The 15,808-nt window shown below is 39.5% G+C and overlaps 1 long non-coding RNA gene and 1 other non-coding gene across 2 annotated transcripts; one reads left to right on the top strand and one right to left on the bottom strand.

The window, feature by feature from the left end:
• Window positions 1-72, top strand: TRNAG-CCC (transfer RNA glycine (anticodon CCC)). The gene has a single exon. It is a non-coding gene; the product is annotated as a tRNA-Gly (tRNA).
• A 14,099-nt stretch (window positions 73-14,171) lies between these two features.
• Window positions 14,172-14,481, bottom strand: LOC135440677 (uncharacterized). The gene is made up of 2 exons (XR_010438345.1): window positions 14,412-14,481; window positions 14,172-14,331 (listed from the first exon to the last, which is right to left on the bottom strand). It is a non-coding gene; the product is annotated as an uncharacterized LOC135440677 (long non-coding RNA).
• Window positions 14,482-15,808: the final 1,327 nt, after the last annotated feature.

Genomic DNA, 15,808 nt, shown 5'->3' with positions numbered 1-15,808 from the left:
GCGCCGGTGGTGTAGTGGCGAGCATGGTTGTATCCCAAGCAGCAGATCCGGGTTCGATTCCCGGCCGGCGCACGGCGTGTGTGTCTGTGAAGGACACGCATTTTTTTAAATATTGCAAATGGCATTCACTTAGCTTTCTTTCGAAGGCTCGAAGGCAAAGACAAACACAAACCCAATGACGACAAACTGTTAACTGGAAGCTTGTGATTGTATTTGTAATTTGAATTGGAAATGCTGACGTGTGCTTTTTTCTTTCTACAAGTGCTTTGCCAAGTTTGATTCGACTTACGCGTCTGCAATCACCTAAATTATTTTCGTGATAAAACAAAGGCTAATATAAAGGAAATTGATTGAGCAACTTATTTCCAGGACTGTTGTGCGTAGACAACTAATTAATACGACTGATTAAACCAAAGTTAAAATAAAGCAAATTAATTGGACCACTTATTTGTTTTGTGTTAGTAGGACTTTTAAATAAATTAAATGTCATGTGTGAAATTGCTTTTAATAAACTAAATTTAGCTCACGTTCAACTTAAAGCGCATTTATTTGATGCTCTATAGATCCTCTCTGATTGAACTTGGGATATCCTTAAGTAAAAAGCTTTACTTTCTCAAAGCCATAGTATTCTATCGATAGTCCCAGCATAAATCAGCTAGAACTAATTGTGACAGGCTAATATCAATACTTTATAATCAATCAATCAAAGTTCTTACTTATACCACCATGCCATAAGAGTGTAGAGTTGCCGCCTCATTCAAAAGCTCTTGCTCAAAATACTTTATCTTTGAAAACAAGGCTGCAAATACATAATGCAAGTAGATGCGAAGGCAATTACCGAGAAGTTCTAGCGAAGGTAATTAGCATTCGCTTGCCATTCGAAAAAAAAATGACAAAACAATGAGAGTTCTACTACTTATGTTTATATTATTGGTTTTAGTTGGTTTTTTGTGTGGTTTGATTCTAACAGCCCGCAGTAGAAATAATGTAGATTTGCTCTTCTTGCAAATTCGTATATTTCTTTCGCACCCTGCAGACTGGTTCAGGCAAATGGAGTTTGTTGTTTCGGCGCATTGAGACAAGGTCAAAGGTTGGCAGCGTCAATTTAATTTGCCTTTTTAAGTGCATATGCTAACCTATTTAAAGTGGAATGTCGGTTTTTAGACCCAATTAGATACAAGTATATAAACAGATAGTAAAAGTTGTTTTATTGTTAACAATTAAAAAGAGGCACGCGCAAATCGAGCAACGTGTAAAGTACACAAATCTATATTAAAAATTGTTTGTCCTGACTGACTAAGAGACCGACTGACTGACAGACTGACTGACAGACTGACTGATTGACTGATTGGTGATCAACGCACAGTCAAAGCCGTAAGAGCTAGGAAGCTGAATATTTTTACTGTAGTTTCCGTAGGTTATTAAGGTGCACGATTGGAAAATTCCACATGTAAATGGGGAAAAATTGGCCACAAAACCATTTTCTAAGATCTTAGTTCGAATTCACTTGGGGGAGTGTCACATTGTTCATAATCAAAGGGATCCCTCCTTGGTTGAAATGGGGTCACAAATTTGGTAGCTGAAGTTTCTGGTTTCAGCGATTTTTTAATTCCACCCGAAACTGTGGAAAACGGTTGCAACTTTTTAATTGTACGATCTGAATGGCTTTAAACTTATTTTCAACGGTCTTTCTGAAAATTCATTTGAAACGAGCTTCGCAAATTTCAACCATCTTAAATGGAAGATGTGGATTAAAGGTTGTGCGAAGAAAGTAAACTGGGCGAAAATCATTGATTCCCATTTTTGGCGACCAATTCGATGGACTTTCAAATTTGCGCAAAATATAACTTAAGACGGTGTATTCAATATAAAATATCTATTTAAAAATTCCGACGAGAGACGGGTGGAAAACTGATGTCGAAAATTTGAAGGAAGAAATATGTACATAACTCGCCAGGCTGGGAAATACCAGCTAGTGTATACGTGAATATGGAACATAATGTGCTTGTTACTGCATTAAATACATGAAGGGTAAGTTTAGAAAAACCTTTTACATATATATATCTTTCCTCGCTGGAATTGTTCAGTGCCTTCTGAAATTTATCAAGCAATAGATAATGGGAAAAATAAATTCGTATGTACGCGGATTATAGTGTATCTCAAAAATTTATTGTTACTTTTTGTTGAATTTCTTTATGTGATCACGGTTTATCGTTAAGTGATTCGCCTGTTCGGAAGCTCGCTGGGGTGTACCCTATAAATGCGCCTATTAGTGATGTGGTCAGGTTGGAAGGCGCCTGCAGCTTGTCGGCGTAGCGGCTAGTCAAAAAGGTAATGAGAGGCCGCCGACCTTGCGAGCTACCTTAGCTTGAATTACCCTTCGTCCGAATAGGCGTAAGCATCTTTTTAACGCTTCTTCCAGTACAGATTTTTGAGCTTTTCCAAGCATTTAGCTTGATATCTGTGCTATGGGCTCCCCAATTGGACCTGAAGTCCTGAGGTAGACGCCAAAATAAAAGAAGGCGCAGTCCCAAGCAATGTGACACGCGCAGATTCAAAATTAATTATGGTATTTCAATCCGATCTCCAGCTTGCAACCTGCAACCTGCCAGTCTTGCACGGCATCTCTTACAGCCTGCGGGGATTGGTCAGATGCCAGCTTGTCGTCCTGATCAAGAACATCATTTATAAGATCAAATAAGCTTCCCTTTCCATGTTACATATGTACATTTGCACAGGAAAATATTACTCTGTCAGGGCATGTTTTACCGTAATTGAAAACCGAGGAAATCAGTAAAAATATAAATATTATATTTTAATATATTACGTATTGTAATAAAAGCAGCATATACAGTTAATCTTACAAGCAAGCAAATTATGATAAATCCTCTAATTTAGATACTATCAAATATGCTTTATCAGTCATAGCAATCTGAAAGAATTAGAAGAAATAGAGTAAATAACCTGTGTATCATTTATGTTTATATAAACTCACTTGTTTAGGCATCAATCCTTAAAAATCGCAACTGCAATGGGCTTTGTACTTTGGGGCTTCTTACCTCTTTAAGGATCTTCAAAGCTTCACTAAAGAATTGCAGACTTCCGATCCAAGCTGTAAAATGAAAATCTATAACTTTTAGTTTGAAGCACGCTTGAAAAATCTCCCAAAGGCTATTCGAAATTTCATCAAAGTTATGACGTGAAGTTATTTCCAGCACTTCTAGATTTCTTAGATGTATTAAATTTTGAAAGCCCTTGCTTTTAATGAGTCCACATTTAAGTCTTCGAAGTAAATTCAATTTCAATATTTCTTGAATCTCTTCTTCATCCACATTTCCCTTTTTAATGACCAAGTTTTCTAGGATAGGCGTTGACCTTAACGCTAGCTCTTTGAAAAGCCCCTCAAGAGACCCTTCTTTTGGTGGTGTAATTTCAAGATCTGTTAACTTATTTAACTTTGCCAAGCTTTTTATACCTTCGGCATCAGACCGATGTACTTCAATAGCGAGTCCCTTAAGCTCTGGTAGTTTAACTTATAGTTCTAAGTTGTTATTGTCAGTGAATTCACATTGCAAACTTCGTAGGGTTTGAACTTCAACAACAGCCATAGTGTCGTTATATTATATGGGAGTATTTTGTACATTTAGGAGTTGAAGAGTTTTGGGTCCTCTAGAAGCAAATGTCTGAAAAAGATGTGACATTGAGCTTCTATCGAGACACTTTATAATTAATTCTTCGAGCTGATTCAATTGGGCTAGTAATTCAACATGTTGTCCATCAAGAAATCCACATTCTAATATCCTTAATGAATCCATAATGAATAATAACTCTCGCAACGTGGGCAGTTTCTTCAAGGGTTATTGCTCTGCCCTTTATGGCCAAGCACAGAAGGAACTGCGTAAGGGAACCTTCTTGATGAGATAACATTTTGGCGACTTCTTCAGATTCCTCAAAGTCAATAGTTGGTACTGGAGAGTATCCAAAATCATTAATACTATTATCTACGATTAATTCCTGAAGACCCAAGTCCTTTTTTGCAGCAAGTGCTTCGAATAAATCTTTAAATGATCCAATTTTGTGCGTTCCTCTTATATGCAAAGCTTTCAATTGTGGTAGTTTAGCCAACAGAGCATACTCTCGCGCGTCAAAGTCTTAACTATTATTGGAAATTGTCAGTTTACGCAGATTTTTATTAAACGTGATCTCTTGAAAATGTTGTATAACAGATGTTTTATTTGCACCTCACATAAGAACATTTAACACCCCTTCCGCAATATCACATAAATTGTGCTGCGAATAAATCCTCAATGCTTCAAGATTTTGCAAATGCCCCGAGAGCTTAATGCTTTCAGGATCGGAGAAGTCGATACCTAAATGGCATTGAGTAATAAAGAGACAGAGGAGGCGTTTGGATCAAAAGCTCTTTTTCGAAACACTTCGAGCGCGATAGCGAGGTTGCTTGGAAAACACATACATGCATATTTTTCGCCAATGTGTGTGAGATGAGACACACACACCAACAACTATTTGGCGCTTCGAGGCATTGATACCCTTATACATAGAAATGGTACAGAATGTTTAAGGAAAACAATTATTATTGATTGCACTAATAGTTGCACACTAAATACGATATTGTATATTTCTCAGAGATTACATAACAATGTGTATATGAGAAGGTTAGTGGTATTTGGTTACAGAACTTATGAATTGTTAAAATACCCTATTTTGAGAAAGGGTGTCTTGCTGATTGAAAAATGAAAAATTATAAAATCTGCCGGGCTGCTTGCAAGTTGAAAGCGAGTGGAGAAGAAGAAGACATAACTTTGCGAATTAAAGGCATAGCAGTGCTTAGAAACCACAACAATGAGTTAGAAGAGTGTAGAAGCTTAGATCATAGGCTGTAGCTTCAAACCAAAAAGGGATAGCAGGGACAGAATTTGTGGTGTGCTTTTTTCATTGTCGAGTCGTTGGTTTTGATTATGGTTGTTGTTGGTTCATACGGGAAATGTTCTGAAGTTGTCTTTGATTTTTGGGCAACGGCAGAAGTAGCTGTAGACAGCCGGGTGTTGTGTTTGCAATTTTTCATTGAGTAATACTCAATTGTGTTTGCAACCTCGCTATCGCGCTCAAAGTGTTCCGAAAAAGAGCTTTTGATCCAAACGCCTCCTCTGTTTCTTTATTACTCAATGGCTCAATGGTTAATGCCCATATCGACAATAATAACAATGAAAATAGACAAGTTTTTAAACTGGCAACTGCAATTTGAACCGGCGATTGTCAGCTTGTTTGTCCGTCGCTCAAACACCCAGTACACACATTTCGTCATTTTTGCAAACAGACTGTGTTGTTTTTGATTTGTTTCGAAAAAGCGTTGACCACTGTTTTCCCCCACATTCTGGTCGAATTTCCCAAAAGGATTCTTTAGTAAAAATTACAGCTTGCTTATCTATTACAGTTTGCACTGTACGTCGGTCACTGTTCTCTTAGTGAGGACATACCCTTTTATAGATATAGATGGTAAGCTAATAAAATATACTTATTTCACTCATTACAACCGATTCCCTTCGCTGGGTTGGAGAACGTTGTGATGACCTTTATATGTATATGTATATGCCGAATCATATTACGTGTTTAGGCAGAAGGGGCCAAAAGGTAAGCATGAATCGGGGGCCTGCAGTCAGTGCAGCCGCAACCGCTGACATTTCAACGGGGCTAACAAAGCGTTGACTAGCGGAAACTGGTAAAGTCGCGTTCCTGGTACCAGTCCAGAACAGGAAACCACGCGTTCTGCGTTCCACTGAATGCAGAGTCCTGGCACAAATGCGAACGAACTCAATTCAAAGGCGACCATTCATATAGTAAAAAAAAAGGAAAAAGAAAAAATGAACTGAACTTTGCTTTTGAGTGTGCGCGCGCGTGTATATCTGACTTTGTATTTGGGCTAAACTATTGAAAGGATTCGTGGAAGCGGGTGGCTAACAGTCCAATCCATGCCAGCACCCAGAATCATTGGCAGCAGCCACAGCTTCCGCCTCAATCCAAAGCCAAATCTGAAAACGCATCTCAGCTGCGCTGACGGCTATGCTCGCGCCGGAGTCGATGGCCGTAGGTGTGCGCGCAGAGGCGAAAGGAGTCCAGGTAGCGATCCATACACTGATGGATGCAGCTCTGCTCCGGTCCGCTCAAGTGGTCGCGCGGCTTTGTCACGCACTTCTCGAAGCACTTGCAGGTGACAGTGGCTAACAGCTCCTGGACATTGGCCAGCGCAATCTGTTGCTTCAGCTGCCTCATTAGCTCCTTTGGCTCCATATCGGATGCACGTTCCATTTCCCCTCTTTCCACTCTCTCGGTCTCAGTCTCGGACCCTCTCCGCTAACTCTCATTTAACTAAAATTTGTATTTTTGGTTCTGCGCTCGAACCGATTTTGTAAATGCCCTGAGTAAAATTACATGCCATTTAGCCCAGAGCTAGCTTTGTCATATCGGGCCCACTTAGTCAGCCTGAGACTACACTCAAAGGCTGCTCCTTGTGAGGCTTGACCGCAAAGTTCCTCTCACTGTTTCGGCTGCTGGGGCAGGTATTTCTTCAGCTCCGTTTGCAATTGATTGGCGTAGCTACAAGTCACCTGGCTATATGAGTCCATATAGCAACTCATACACGTTTTATATGTATATTTTTAATTGCTGATACCACCAAGTAAGCACGTTACAGTTCTGTATAACTGACTACTTAATACTATGTGTAATATATTATCCAATTCAACTTGTTTGTACAATGAAGATTTTGTGAGCATAGCCTTATAAAAATAATTGGATTTAAATTGGTTGGTAAGTCTCATGTGAGGTTTGCCTCGAAAGCCCTTCTCTAAAATCGATATTTATCGATGCAACACAAATCTATTTCAATTGTCAAGGTTTTCAAGTTTTCAAATTAAACAATTAAAATTTGTTTTTGCATAAACGACTTGTGTCTAATCGTCACAGTAGTCCCTGAGATTGCTGCTTCCTGTAGATGGTTCAAATTGAATCCAACAAGTTGTGAGCTCGGTTCCACTTTGACTAGCTCTCATGGTGGGCAGCATAAATAGGCTTTGGTCGCTCTGATAAGCACTGACCCTTTTTTATCCGTTATCAGTTCAGCAGTAGGTTCAGCCTTCTGCATTTAATGTGCGCACGTCCTTATAGTCCTCCTCTAATAAGAGGAAGTGCTGTAAAGACTTAAAGAAAAAGTAATTAAGAACTCTAAGCCCGAATGTTTCGAGCTGTGGGATTAATCTTTGCCGAGCTCATGCGCTTGCAATGAAAAATGTCTTGGCAAATCTAATCCAAGCAGATCTAATCAAGGCAAACAGGCCCAGACGCATGAGCTTGTTCTAGGCAACCCAGATAAGTCCAGAAATTCGCATATTGTTACTCGAACACTTCCAGTTCACAGAAGCCCGTTTCGCACTTTCTTTCTTCTTTGGGACTCCCCTAATAAGTACAAGGCGTTGCCAGAGGACTCAGCTCTGCTAACCGTTGAATACCCGTAAAAGAACTGTGTCATTGACCTTTGTTCTCCGCTCGCTCTGCTTCTTTAGTTAATTGGCGTTTACAATTCTCCACAAGTTTACGTTTCGTAAAGGGGGGCAATCGGTAGCTATATAGACATACTTCGCATTTTTTTGTGTTTATTCCTTGTTATTTGTAAGTTGGTTAGTATTTATATAAAAAAGAGTAGCCAACATTGACCTAAAGCCGGTAAACTATTTTGATGTAACTTTCTAGGGAAGTTCTACCAAGGTCCATGAAGAACAATTGGCTCTTATGGATGCATATTGCTTCATATGCTTGTCAAGTCACTACGTCCACTGTCAGTATCTGCCACTGTGTGTAATTAGAAAGGAGCAGGAGCTGAAACTGGAACTGGACCTGAAACTGGTTGCCGGTAACCTGTCCACAAAACCTGATATATGCACTCACAAAGCCATGTGTACTTAGCTCTGGAATCGCAGCTGTTGACAGCAGCTGCACACAGGACTCTCAGGGCTGTCTGGATTCTAATGCGCATACAGTTGGAGCCTCCTTCCCCTGCTGTCAAAGTACTTCCGCTTGGACAACTGCTGTTTACACATTTGTCGGGCCAGCTTTAAGCCGCCCACGAAATTATGGCGGTTTCTGGCCCTCAATTGAGATTTGTTTAGTGCTTTAATGCAGGAAATTCAGATGCTAAAAAGCACCTACTGTCACGTTTTATATTGATATTTAAAAAACAACCAAAAACTAACAACCAACAACCAACAACTAACAACAAATGGCTGAACAAATTTCTGCGCATTTCCCATTTGCCAGCGCCGCTCGCGTTGTACGTGCCACAACGAGAGTCGAGTGAGAAGCGAGCAGCGAGCAGCGAGAAGCGGGTAGGCGGGCAGCCCCTTACCCATTGGCAGGCGGATGCAGGCGGCCACGTACCAATGGAAATGGCATTGGCAACGCCAAAGCCAGCGACACGGCACGGAAATTGCAATTGAGTGCAAATTGCTGGATTCGGGAGCTGGCGGTGCGACGGGCAGGCTCTGGCCGAGGCGGGCGCTATAACATCAAAGAGCCAGCGAAGAAGTTTTCAACAGATTGAAGAAGCTTTTTTTTTACCTTTGCCTTCAACTCCACATCGAAACTTAAGGAACGGCCAATGCCTAAATATTTCATAAGTTGCAGCTCGTAACCCGAGCGGCGAATAAATAAATCTGCCTGAGATTTCCGTGCCTGGGACAGGCTGGGCCGTTACGTATGAATGGCTCCTAGTGGGCCCAGAAGAGGCGGCTTTAATCCGTCGGTGGGAAGCTTTAAGAAGGATTCCCGCTTCTGGCAAATGGTAAACAATTGCCTGCCTACCACGCGCACGCACAACGCCAGGCAGACCTCAATTATTGGCACTCCTTATCCTGGACCAGGCCAGCTGGCTGCTCCTTCTGCCCTGGTCATTGCATTGGCTTTGTTTGTTCTCGACTTTAACGTTTTGGCGGCAGTGCGAGAGGACGTGTCGATTGTCACGTTCGGGCGAGATTTTTATCGCGCGAAAATCAACTGAAAGCCAACTTTAAATTAACTTGCTCAAAAATACGCGAACAATCTTGCTCTCATATTTAGTCAATCTATAAAAAATTGTTCTTAAGCAGCATTGCTTTCATACTATGTACAGGCAAATGTCTGAGTAGACACTAATTATGTTTATTATGTATATGTTCGAGAACTTATAGTTACAATATATTGAAGAGCTCATCAATTTTATACAAATTTTATACAAATTTGACCTTATTTAGCTTTATTTGGACTTTGGCCTACAATTACCCAGTCAGTTGCAGCCAACTGCAACATTTCTATTTATTTTTTTGATTAATTTCAAGAAATATACATTTATTTAACCTAATTGTTTAAGACTTTACTATTAAAATATTTATGCTACTATAAGTCAAGGATGTCGACTGTGTGTCAAGTGCGTCTGCAACCCGATTAAAAATAAATTGCATATCAAAATGCACAAGGCGTTTTTCTCGGACGGCTTTGAATGTTTTAATTGGAATTTAAGACGAAGTCACACAAATTAAATGAAAATTCAACAATATTAAATCCTGAAATACTCATACGAGTGACTACATTCATATTTATTTACACACAAATAGCAGGTTAAGCTTGCCGACGTGCCAGCAAAAATAATAATAATACAAATATTCACTGTAAATGCGATTGCGATTGCCAAGACGAATTTAAGACCCTCAAAGTGGGCGTGAATATTGCAATGACAGGTGAAATGCATTATTTACGTGGATTGTGAATTGCAAATTGTTTTCCTTGTCACAATTTCGATGTCATTTGATTTATAATTCTATAACATTTATATGAAAAGAGACTTTGTTGCAGGCAATATAATTATATGGAAAGAGACTTTAATTAATATGTACTTCAAAAACTGCAAAAAATATTAAGAAATTGGCATTGCTGGACGAGCGGGTACCTTTCAATAGGCCAAAAGAAAATAACTTAATTAACAACAGATTGTAAGGCAGATCGCAACGATTCAAAAGGAGTCTAAGCTTAACGGTTCATTCATTAAAGAAAACTCATACGCACGAGTACTCATTCAAGAAATACTTTATTGGTGAGTAGTCTGCCAAAATGATTATAGGTTGACTGACTGAGTCACAGGTCAATTTGTAATGAGCGTTCCGCCCAAACAAGTTCAATGATGATGTGTTTCACACTTTATGGAAAATCCACTCTCATGGGTGGAAACAAGTTGTCAAACATAGTATGAAAGAAAGTTTAATGCTCCTTCGATCGGCGTCGAACTCATTTTCAATGCTTCACATTAGAAAATATAAGGCACGCGCTTTGCAGATTTTGGAAAATCTATCCCGTAGTCGGAAAATGGGCGCATTTTATTTTATGGCACTTTCATGTTTTCCCTTAATCGGCTTTATGGTAACTTTTTAGGTTCTTCATGAGGTTATTTGAAAAATACATTAAATTTAACAATTCAGAAAATAATACAACACTCTTAAGCCCTTTCTCCAATCTTAAGTGTGGAATAACCTGAATCGGTAGCTGAATTTTCTAAAAAGTCTAAATTAATTCTTATTCGTACAACAATTTAGCACCAATGTTGCGGGAGAAATTGTCAAATTCCCTGTCTTACATCGTATACAGTCAGCTTTAAGCTGTAACGGGTGGATGTCTGCGTTTATCACCTGTGAATCATTCAATCAATCATGACAATCTGTTTTATATGTAGGCTCAAGTCTGTTGTGTTCTCTTATCTCTGTTTTAAGCCCAAATACAAAATTATAATAGCCTTTACAGGGTATACAATGTCGTGTTTCCTTGTCTGTGTGTATGCTTATGTTTATGCAGCAATAACTGCAAATGACAAGCAAATGCACGCTTTAAATACTTTGATTAAAATCATCTCAAAAACCACATAAGAGGCTATGAAATCTAAACTGAACTGAACTGAACTGAACTGAACTGAGCCAAATGAATGCGTAGCGGAGCAGTAGGAGGCTGAAAGCAAACAGTCCCAGCACAGCATGCTCGGGCCCAGGGCATTCATTTTGTCGGACGGACTCGGTCACATGCAGCGCGTCATTTATGCTGGCTCACAAACACAAGGCATACGCACACACACGAACACACATATATATATATATATACACAAGCGAACGTTCAGGTAAATAGGCTGCACTTTAAAGCAAACTCACAACAACATTGCCCAATCTTGCTGTGTAGTGGACACTCCTCCACCGGAAACCCAAACTCCAAGTGTGCCCGAATTTCATTAGGCCTAGGCATTTGCTACAAACCTACAAATGTCCCGTACATCTCATCAGGTTAAGCTGTACCTGTGTGTATGTGTGAGTGGGAATGTGTGTGTGTGGGTGTGTAATGGCTGCTTGTCGAAATGCCTGTAAATGTCACGGACAGGCACACATGGAAAAATATTTTAATAACTACTCGTACTCCATTTGCCGACCAAACGTTTTCATTAGCCAACAAAAAGAGCAGCGCCAGAGAGAGAAAAAGAGAGACAGAGCGAGAAATGGAGAGATGGGGGAAGAGAAAGAGAGCAGTTAGAGGGAATAATAACAATCGATTGTGTGCAGAAAGTGTTTGCTTTACCTATACCCTGTACAAACACAAGGCATAGGCTATATCAATTTAATATATTTTACATTCATCTGAATTTCAAATGCGCTGCAATCATAGCTGCGGTTTATCCTGCAGCTAAGGCACATGGCAACTTAAAATTAAATTGAATGCATTGTGAACAAGCAAGTTTCGTTCACCCGTGGCTGAATGTTGGATTCAAAATTAAATAATATTGACTTGAGTCGCACTCATTTTCAATAATGCAGTCCGATATGCAGTTGAGCATACATTTATTTAATGTATTTTTTATTTTATTTATTTATTTTGTGTCAGTTCTCCGAGCTAATATCTGATTTTAGGAAGGGTCGATTGTATTATTTTTGCTTTTAATAATGCTAACAATCAGTCATCTTATATTTTCGTCAAATATATTATTGAAAATTAAGAATGAAAACTTTAAAAATGTTAAATAAAGTTTGTTTTTAAATTACATTTATGTTCAAGGCTTTTCATTGGAGTAGTTATGATGTGAAAGAAACAAACACTCTTAAAAAAACGAAAGCAAATAAAATTAAACAATTTCAGAGCCTATAAAACAGTTTGCCTGAAACTTAATATAAAACTTCCATACTTAGAGTTTCTTAGTATAGTATATATAAACACAGAGTAAAAGTGTTTTAAAGGAATTGATGAACTCGCCTTAGCTTAGCTGCATTTTAAACTGCCCCATCGTTATCCACAGCGTCATAGTCATTGTCATCGACAACATTATCATCATCCTCTTCATTATGCTCATCATCATTGTAATCGTCAGGCGGGAGACAGTCCAAAGTCCAAACAACATTGTTATTATTTTTAAAAGCGATTTGCGCGTGCTATACGCAGCTGTGCTCGTTAAAAGCACAAACAAATGCCAGGACCAACAGCAGCCCCCAGCTGGATGTTCCATTGGATTGGAAAAGCGGAGCCCCCTCCCATCCCATTGCCCCATTGCCCCATTGCCGGTCAGACACATGAACATGGACAGCAGTTAGCTCGCGATGTAAGTCATTTATTGAAAATCCACCGCAGTGGGCAGACGGGTTATCGAAAGGGATGAGGAGAAAATTCGTGCGAAATGGGATCGGCGGGGGGCCGGCCAAGTATGACAAACAATAGCCAAATGGCTTTTTCCTACAACAACAATTTTTCAATATGCTCCCAACCAAAAATGACCAAAAGAGTTGGCAGGCCAGAATGATGCGGAAAATGTGTTGCTCATGGGAGGTGGCGGGAAAGCGGCTAAAGGAAATCGAAGGTTCAGCCATATGTGGCTGTTGTTCCTGTTGTTGTTGTTGTTGTTATTGTCGTTGTTGTTATTATCGTTGTTGTTGTACTCGTTATTGTTTTTATTATTCCGCATTGTGTGCGTTGCCGAGGCCAGGGCCAACGCGCTGCTGGCCAAGGCTAAGGAATATTCGTTGGTCGATTGTCGCTGCCATTAAGTGAGCATAAATGCGACAACAACAACAGGAGCAACAACAGCAACTCCAACAGCAACAACATCAACAACAACAACAACAGCGATAACAACAATAACCAAAAGCAGCGGAAGGCACAAACAAGGCTGCGCCTGGCCTCGATCCTGTCCAGCTCGCTGAATGTTTGTTTATCCGTATCCCGCACCTCTGTCCTTCTCAGTTCTCTGTCCCTCTTACACTCTGGCTCCCTCTGCTCGCTGCGAGAGACCTTTAAATAAAAATTGTCTGAAAATAAACTTTAATTTGTGACATTGGCCAGAAGAGATGGGTGCAACGGCCAAACGGAATAGGAATGGAGCGGGAATTGAATGTGAATCGGAATGGAAATGGAAATGAAAATGGGATTGATGTCAATTGTATGCATGCACATACATTTGTATATGCATACGTCCGATAACGATATCGATATTGTGACACATTTGAATATTGGATCTCATCTGAAATGGATGACATTTGTTATTCGATTTCGAATTCTATTCGCTTTGATGGCTTCAGCAGCCACAACGCAATTGCCAGCGCGAGAATGTGTTAAGAGTTGTGAATGCATTTTCATTTCGTCACGTAATGCGTACTTAATTTACTCTTACGTTATACGTTACGTTGCATAGACAACTGGAATACACTGATATTTTTGTAACTTTTTGCCACTTTTTGCCACTTTTTGCTGCACTTCTGAGCTGAGTACTCTCAGCTGGTCTAATCTTGTCAACAAACTAGGCATGCATGCCAAAAAACCAGGGTCAACTCAATTACAGCAACTCAATTACAGCATTTATTTTTATTCATCTTCACCTCTTCTATATGCATTATATAAGTATACATATATACATATGGATGTAATTAATGTAAGAATATACAAAATAAGAAATTTGACTTAAAACAAATAATTTCTTTTATGCTACTATATTTGCAAGCATGCAAGACGTTGTGAGTATCAGCCACATATGCTTAGGTGTCTAAACGTCGGACTAGCAAACGATAAGTCGCCGGTTCAAACTCAACAGCAATTGTCCATTTTTAAACTTGTTTATTTTATTGATGGCTCTGGCGACCTTTCCATATTTCAAAATATTTTGTTGGCTGGCTCGAGGTCCGTGTTTGTTAAAACAAACAATGAAAAACAATTTTATTTTATATTTGTTTCCGATATATTTCGGTTGCACATCGGCAAACCGTCTTCAGGGCACTAACACCAAGATACAAAAAACAATTAACAATTATAATACAATAAATTAAATTAAACATTATTTCGAACATTTTACATACATTATTTTACACGTCTGCGCTTTTTGACGTGGAGATTGTTACTGAGGTTGTTTGGCTGTTTAAGAGGTGTTTATTTTATTTTATTTAAGAAATACTAATAAGTAGACACAACATCAAATGAATGCGGAAATGATTTATACAAATCATTTTTCCATTGAGTTGGTTGTATTGAATAGATTGAGTAGTACAAAGTTAAGGGTTCGAATGTGGTGAATGCGTAAACGCGTGGGGCTCGTTAGAGTGGTTCGATTATGTTTGAAGTTGGCGCGAATCACACAAACAATATTACTTTATTGAATAAAATATATACACAGTTATGCTCGGAAAGGGTGAGGCGTGACAGGAAATACTTGGGATAGCATATGGTTTAAGTTTCAATATTAATTTTAATCATCACATGCATTGGAGTAAGAAGATAAAAACAACAATCTTAAATTCTGTGAGATAGTGCCATATTTTGCATGTACGGTAAATACATACCAGCCTATAAGGTAAATGCATTCTATATTTTGATGATTTTGTTGCTCAATTTGTAAAAGTTTACTCTGAGACTAAGATAGATAGGTCGAGAGTGAGTGCGAAAGAGAGGGTGAGAAACTTAAACACATTGCATGCATAAGTGCAGTTTGCATTTATGATGCACATTCATTCGTATGTAAATCAAATAAATTCACTATTATATTCCATTATATGAAGCCCTGGGAAGTTCCACTGGCAGGGGGCAGCGCCAAGGGCAGGCGCACAATTGCGCTTTGCATTTTGCGTGCCACACACAACGGCAAAAGTTAAAGCCACGAAAGACTCAAAGTTGCCTGCACACGAACGTGCAGGAATTGAAGAAAAAGCACATTAAACATAATCATGGACACATAAATATCCTAGCAGTTCGTCCTGGCTCGGAAGCGTTATTGATATTTGATTAAAGGCAACAGCAGCAGAGGCAGCAACAGCCAAAGTTTGCATAGCAAGCAACGTGCACTTCTGCCCAGCAAACGTGCGCACTGGCACACACCCACACACACTGGCACACACACCCAAACACACACCCACATACACAAACTGGCTACAGCTATGCACATTTCGTTGCACTGATGAATCAATAAAATGCCTGGCACCCCATTATAATCAATAGGTGCGTGAAAACCAGCGCATGGAATAGGTAGGAAGCATTGAAAGTAAATATTGATGATGTTTAAGCTCCCCAGCTTTAATAAACAAGAAAGATTACTCTAGTCAGGAGTGCGCTGAGCTGACGTCACAAATATTCCAGCTTCCTTTAACACGCAGTTTACGCTGCGGCTGCGCTGCTCCTTCTCTTAGTCCGCCACTATGGGACATTCTTTCGTGATCTAACTCGGTGTTTATTGTCCGATCCTTATGAAATTTAGGCATTCAAA

This window comes from Drosophila montana, unplaced genomic scaffold, assembly GCF_035044405.1.
Source record: "Drosophila montana isolate Dmon_TW-CO22-7 unplaced genomic scaffold, ASM3504440v1 contig_1624_1, whole genome shotgun sequence".
Taxonomy (NCBI): domain Eukaryota; kingdom Metazoa; phylum Arthropoda; class Insecta; order Diptera; family Drosophilidae; genus Drosophila; species Drosophila montana.
Note: the sequence above shows the minus strand (reverse complement) of the source record. Positions and strands in the feature narration are given on the sequence as shown.